Here is a 7,607-nt window from a genome sequence, read left to right as displayed (position 1 = left end):
GTTTTATCTTTAGAAGGGATGTTTTATCATAATCAGCCCTGGCTTTACATCTTGCACACTGTCCCCCTTCCAATCACCCCTCCCACAATCATTCCCCATCCCTCTCCCCCTTCTCCTCTGAGGGGTGCCTTGTCTGGCTTCAGTGGGAGAGGAAGCACCTAGACTCACAAAGACTTAGTGCCAGGATAGGGGTGATAAACGTTTTTAAGAAGAGTTATCAGGCAGGAAAAGTGCTGCTGCTAGATTGAGTATCCAGTAGTCATATGGGGAAAGAACACTGATCTAAATGAAGAAAAATGGAGTGCAGGAAAGGGAAGAGCCAAGGTTTCTGGGTATAAAAGAGGCTGTCATGGGAACAGAGAAGTGCTTCAGTGGATGAAGGGAGTGTAAAGACGATGGCTTCCCTTAACAACAGATTCCATAGCAGTATTTAAGTAACTGATATCGGTGACACACAGGGGAATCCACGCATGCCATAGAGAATACTTGAAATCTGTGTCTGTGTGTCTGTCCTTCATTCCTTCTGTATCTGTAGTCAGAGTTTGGGGACTTCTCAGCATAGGATGCAGTAGAATACATTTGGAAGTTCACTTCAATACCTGTAAGATGACAATTTGGTCACGTTTGCCATTAATTTGAGTGGAAACCAGTGTCAGTTGAACATAAGGATTATTACCGTGCTTAAAAATATCAGTTATTTTGGTTCAATCGCTTTCATAGGAATAAATAAGTCTGCATTTCTAGCTGTTTTTTTAAAGCATGTAAAAGTTTGCAACTTTCCCCCATTTATGCTATGCTCTTAAGAGAAGCAAAGTGATATTGTGTTATGGGTACATTGAGTTTCCCAGTTTTCCCTCCAAGACCAGGTCAATCAATCACACTTCAAAAAGCAACAGTAAGCAGAGTTTAACAAACTTGCACTTAGTGCACACTGAGTATTTGTCTGTTTTAGGAATAAATTAATATTTCCCTTTAACTTTTTTAAGAATCATTTTAACTACTTAATATATTTTGCCACAGAAGTTCTTAATCTGCCAACTATTGCATCATACTGTTCACCTTAGCCTGCTATTCAATAAACATATTTAATGTGCTGCGTTGTAAGCACAGAACACACATGAATGTGCACAGGTGCCTGAATGTTAGACACATGTGCATACGCACACACACACACACACGCACACACACACACATGCACAAGCAAATGCACATGCAAATTTACACACATACAGGCAAATACACACATTCACAAGGAAAACACACACATGCACACACACATGCATACACAATGCACACACACATGCACACACATGCACACGCACACACACAGTTGCCAACTTCTACATCAATAGTCTGAGGGAGGTAATCCTGACTGACAGTAATTCTTAAGCGACGGGAGGGGCAAGAACTAAGAGCCTCACACATGGAGGCCATGTTTAACTATGCCTTACTTTTCAGATACGCTGGTCAGCATCTATTATTAAAAAGCAGCTCTGCTTCCACCGCTCTGAAGCAGTCCCCCTCTGTGTGACATTCTCCCAGCAGTACGATGCTGTGTGGAGCAAGGGAGGTGACGCATGGAGTAATGCTTGAACCAGTTTTCCTGGCTTCACCCACAGCAAGCCCAATTTCTGAATTTTAAAAGAGCATCTCCTTAGATTAGCGTGCTTCCCTTCCTACAGGTTCACATTTCTGCTGTATCACGTGGAACTCAAGAACCACACATTCCCTTATTTTTGTGCTTCTAAATCTTCGCTGATGTCTTCCTCAAGCACTTCTGACTTGTGGGCTGTGGCATTGTGGTCCTGTGTTCTATTTCCCCTTCGAAGGCATTTCTGTACAGGATTTTTACAGCTAGTAGAGACAAATGTTTACATATATTTTTAACTAGATGTTCCTTTAGGGCTTTTAAAATATTACCCATTTTTACATTCAAAAAAGGAAAACTATACCATCATGACACACTGTTCTTTATATGTTAGTCAACTCTTCCTACCAAAGTAAAACTTAATTTTGAGTGGCCTCATCTTGTTTCTTACCTGTAAGGGGTTACTCTTTTTGCCAATCTTCTCTTTGAATTGTAGTGAACTAAGTATAACATTAACATAGAGAAATGCATTTTTGTATTTGGTAGCTTTTTTAATATAGTATTTTTATCATTTAAATTTTCCAGACAATGTATTTTGACCATATTCACCTGTCTCCTGGCTCCCACACTCTCCCTGGATTTTTTGTTTGTTTGTTTGTTTGTTTGTTTGTTTGTTTGTTTGGTTGGTTGGTTGGTTGGTTGGCTGGTTGGTTGGTTTTGGTTAGGTTGGGTTGGGTTGGATTGGGTTTAGTCTGGTTTTGAGAAGATACTATCTCTCAACTTGCATCCCATTCTGGTCCATTGATCCTTACACTCTCTCTGCCACCTCTGGGCCTTAAGTATAGATTCTATTGTAGATGTATTAAGTGAGGATGGGCACCCCACAATCAGTTTTCTACATTTTGATTAGCTGTAGCTTTCTATACTGGCCTACAACTGAAGAGAAAAAGGGAGATAAGAGAAAGCTTCTCTGATAAGGGTGGGAGCTACACGGACCTCTGGATACCAAGGTATGTTTAGAGTGCAGTTAAACATTATAATGCTTTGGGCAGTGGCAGTGGCAGTGGCAGTGGCAGTGGCAGTGGCAGTGGTAGGTTCTCCTCTAAGTTCCATGGTCTGACCAGCCACAGGTACGTATTAAGTTTACAGTGCTGATGAACTCACTCTTATTGAGTGGGCCCAAGGTCTAAGTAGATGGCAATCGGATGGCCGCAGGGTAAGTGTCACTATTATGCCTTTAGAAATATCTTGTCATCCTGATCAAGTCTGTTGCTTCAAAAGCATTATAGCTGGCTAAGACTATTGATTGCTTTCCTTCCTTGCAGCTCCGTGGTTCTCTCCAGTCTTGTGAGGACTAGTCCTCAGTAAAGAGACTTCCGTGCAAGTTTGAGCTCCGTTCATTGATTCTTCAAATTCCTGTGTCTGAGGTGTGTGGTGTTTTCAGCAATTGGGTCTTATTGTTCTTTTTCTGTGAGTCAACCAATGGAATAGCAATAGCCATTTAGTAGTTTTCCTTGTATGTACTATGAGACACTTGCATACGATTTTCCTATACTTATATTACTAAGTAATCATAATAGTGATAATAACGTAATAATGAACAAGCCTTCATAAAAAGTCACGTGGATAAGAGTTTCAACACCTTTCGTATTTCTTCTTTTTTTCCAACTTCCCCTTGAGTCCCCATACTTTGTAATCCTAAATGTTTTTACATTTCTTCTGAGTTAAAAATTGTATGGAAAGAATGATTATTGAAAGTTCTTTTGGTTGTTGGACATCCAGTAATATCTTATATTTGAGTTTAAAGCTATCTCTCGTTCTACAAATGACACGTTTACTTGAGCCTATGTCACTTACCCTTCAATTATATTGAGAACACGTTTGACTGTGTCATTATTCTTTCTCAATTAGCATCAACTTTGTTAGCAATATTTCTTTGGAGGTGATTTTCCCACAATTAATTTCCAACTTCTCTAGCATTCTTACCTCTCAGTTCCTAATTCTCTTTGTTGTTCTTATGCTTTTTTTTTAATTTAGTAACTGAATTGTATTTAAATACTCCCATTTCTCCCTAGACAAATCTTCCTGTATTTGTTCGTTTCTCTTGATGTTCACTTCTCCTTTTCTTCTTTTATTTCCAATTTTCTTTTCCTTCTTCCCTACCAAGTGATGTCATAATATGGAAATCTGAACCACTGCTGTCCTTTGAGTGCTGTCTGAATCTCATCCCCTGAGGCTTTGTATACAATTATTGAAATTAATGAGTCATCAATACCTCTTGATGTATAATGAATTTTCTACCGACAACACAAGTTATTTGTCAGCTTCTCCTCAAAGCAAGCATCCTGCATAATGGGGAGGAGGAGAATATTTCAATTTTACTAATTCCTCACCTATTCCCACTATATTCCTGCACAAGGGCAATTTTGGAAGATAACTTGCGTGAACCCTGAAACAATGTTCATTGTCTGTTGTGGATTAAGCCTCCCTCCATATTTATTCAAACATATAAAACATGCTCTCTGTGTCTTCTTCGGATCTCCAGTCCTTCAGTTCTTCTGGCTGTTCGTTATGGGTTTCAGGGAGGGGTTTACTAAAACTCCTCTGTGTCTGCAGGTTAGTCAGCTTTATGGTCCATTCCTGGGAATCTCAAGTCTTTGTGCTTTAAATTGCAAATATTAACACAGTGAGGTGGGAGTCCATGGCACACTGAAAGGGGCTGGGGGCACAGTTGTAACTATAAAAACCAAGGCTTGTGCAGGGGTATGACACATAAGCAAAGTGCGCTGGTACAAAAAGGGATAGGACTGCTTCTTTCAATCTCGTCTTGGGTGTTTGTTTGTTTGTTGTCTTTGTTTTCGTTTTAATCTCTGGAGGGTGAAGCCATCTTATTTTAAGTCCAGAAAGTAGTTTAAGGGGATGGGTATTCTCGTCCTTCATTTGCAATCCTCCCACGTCCCGTTTCTCCCTAGACAAATCTTCCTGTATTTGCTCCTTTCTCTTGGGGTTCGCTTCTCCTTTCTCTCCTTTATTCCCAGTTTTCTTTTCCTCCTTCCCTACTAACTGATCACAAAGTGAAAGTTGAGGACTTTCCCTGAGTTTATATTTGTCTGATTAAAACACGCTTTATGCAATTTAAACACTGTCAAATCACTTTAAGTAATAAAGATTGTGCCAGGCTTTTTATTACTTTCTCAGATAATTGTATGTTTTTAACATTAACATGCCTACAACTGTTTCCTTTTTTCTCCTTAGTTTGACAGATAATGATTTTTCAAAATCCTTTGAAACCCATGTTGCAATTCTCCCTGTTTTAATGGGCAAGGGAATCTGCACCACCACCTCCTTTTATTGAAAGAGGCCATGTAATAAGTGTGATCTCCTTGCAGCTTAATGACTGTGTTCTTGCTGTGGAATAAAGATGACTATGTATGAGTGATTTTTTTCAAGGATTAAAATTTCTCCTTTTTGTAATAATAATAAAAAATGGTAAAAAAAAAAACGTGTCTGGGGATGCAACTATTTTAGTTTGTGCAAGTTCAGGTCACTGAAATACAGTGTTTAAATATGCCAGAGCCAAGACACAAAAGAACATTGTCACTAAAATGCAAAATAGCACATTAAATTTAAATAGTAGGAGCATTACTGAGGTTGCCATGCCTTCGCATAGCAAGGCTGTGATGGATGCTTTGTTAAACCTATAAATAATATTAGCATTCATGGCATTATCAAAGAGTAATTATGATATAAAGCAATAAGACTATACTTGCCTTTAGAACTTCTATGCCATTCTTGTAATTTTCAGATATATTAGCCAAACATGGCTATTCCTACATAAATGCATTATCATTTTTCCTCCACTGTCAAGAGATTACACGGAAACAGTAGTTGGACATCTCACTAACCCCTACAAGACTGTCTGAAGGATAGTTCGTGTTACATCTTATGAAGTTTCCTGTCAAGGTGATTTCTATGGTAACCCCTCTTTCCTACCTTTCAAATGGTGCTAAAATCTGGAACATCCCATTAAATATTGATGACAGAGTTTCATTCACTCTTCAACCCGCTTGAGAATTCTTCATTTTATCTACTAACTCAGACATGTGGTATCCAAGCAGCATGCTTTTTGTTGTTAAAATGTTAATTAGAATTTTATAACCATTTTTATAGATATGCTCTTCATCTTGATTGCCACAAACATATTTATTTACAATTCTATAATGTTCTCATTAATATGCTATGGTAAAATGCCATAGTGCACAGAAGTTAGCTTAATAACAAGCAATAGAAATATATCCTTAATGACATCTGTGAAACATCTGTGGAATTGTAGCAAGGCAGAATAACTTCTCAGTAAACGAGATAATGAGCATACAATACTTGAGGTCAGCATTCCCTATAACCAGAGCCAGTCTGCCACTATTAACTATTCCATGTACTCAATAGCTATGACACCACGACCTAGTAATGGTTATTTACTAAATATCATGCTCATTGAAAGGAAGGCACCGGGCTGGAGAGATGGCTCAGCGGTTAAGAGCACCAACTGCTCTTCCTGAGGTCCTGAGTTCAATTCCCAGCAACCACATGGTGGCTCACAACCATCTGTAATGGGGTTGGGTGTGTCTGAAGACAGCTACAGTGTGCTTATATACATTAAGTAAATAAATAAATCTTTAAAAAAAAAAAAGGAAGGCACCTACAGTCCCGAATACCCTGTCTCTACAATAATGGGTTCAGTCATATCGTTTGTTTATAAGCATTTCCCAAGACATGTCAGAGAGCATTGCTTATGTCTCACTCCTTCCATCACCTATTTATTCATGTTTTTTTTATTTTGCAGGAGATATAGACATTAAAAGCAAAGCAGCTTAGCCAGAGTTAAGTTACAAAATGGAATGGAATTCTGAAGTACAGCAAAACTGATATCCAACTAAATTAATCATCTGTCCTTCTAAGCATCTTATTGGAAACAGCCTTGCGTTTGAATGGAAAGGTTATTCATGTTATCTTGGGCAAGCCACTAACTATAGTGAAATCTCATTCTTTTCAGAGTCTGATAAAGAATAAATGTCTCACCTCATTAGCCTGGCCCTTACTGGAACGTCATATGAGGCGGGATTAAGTACTCCTCGGCTGAGTAGGTAATGCATAGATGGGTATACATGGAATTTTGAAAAGTGCAGAGAATTGTGACATGGGATTCTCCTTTACCCAAGTCTGCTCATTTGAAGAAAAACTGCCAATATGAAGACAGGCAAAAACGTATTCATTTCCTTAACTTATACAACAACTTGCCCCAAACTTTGGTGACAATACAAATTATCCTCACAGAGTTCTGTGAGTTAGAAGTTCATCACCATCTCCCTACACTTCTATCAAGATTTTGGCCAAGGTCTTGTCGCATTCTGAAAAATCTCAGGTAGAATCCTCTCCTTGACTTTATTCAAGGACTCTTTTTCCAGCTTTAAAAGCTATAGCCTGCTGTAGCTTTGTTGCTAGTAAACACACACACACACACACACACACACACACACACACACACACACACACACACAAACAGAAGGAAGGAAAGGAAGTATGATAATGACCTGAGGTCCTACGATCATAAACAATGTGAAGATGCCCCTGACTGCCATTTTAAGTCACCATTGTGCTGAATATTCTAGATGAGATACTTAGCAAGAAAAAGAAAGATCATATTCATACTGAAAGAGATAAAATCAAAATGTTTTCTGTTCACAAATAGCATGGTCCCATGCATAGAGGAACCTCAAGGTCTCATATACACATTATAATAGCTAACAAATAAAAACATCAATGTCGTAAGACATAGTATTAGCAAACGAAACAATTGCATTTTAAAAGTTAACAATAAAATAGCTTCAAAATGAACCATAAAAAAATCCCACTTACATTACCATCAAAAAGAAAGGAAACTGCATATTTAACTTAAATGTAACAGAAGAGACTGTAAGACTACAAAACATTGCTGAAATAAGCTGAAGTGGACATTAAT

At 38.3% G+C, this 7,607-nt stretch overlaps 1 long non-coding RNA gene across 1 annotated transcript; it reads left to right on the top strand.

Annotated features, from left to right (window-relative positions):
* Positions 1 to 2,699: 2,699 nt before the first annotated feature.
* LOC102546775 (uncharacterized) lies at positions 2,700 to 6,671 on the top strand. The gene is made up of 4 exons (XR_015646038.1): positions 2,700 to 2,804; positions 2,914 to 3,015; positions 5,394 to 5,551; positions 6,432 to 6,671. It is a non-coding gene; the product is annotated as an uncharacterized LOC102546775 (long non-coding RNA).
* The last annotated feature ends 936 nt before the right edge of the window (positions 6,672 to 7,607 follow it).

Source organism: Rattus norvegicus, chromosome 20, assembly GCF_021556685.1.
Source record: "Rattus norvegicus strain SHRSP/BbbUtx chromosome 20, alternate assembly SHRSP_T2T, whole genome shotgun sequence".
In the NCBI taxonomy this organism is placed as follows: Eukaryota; Metazoa; Chordata; class Mammalia; order Rodentia; family Muridae; genus Rattus; species Rattus norvegicus.
Note: the sequence above shows the minus strand (reverse complement) of the source record. Positions and strands in the feature narration are given on the sequence as shown.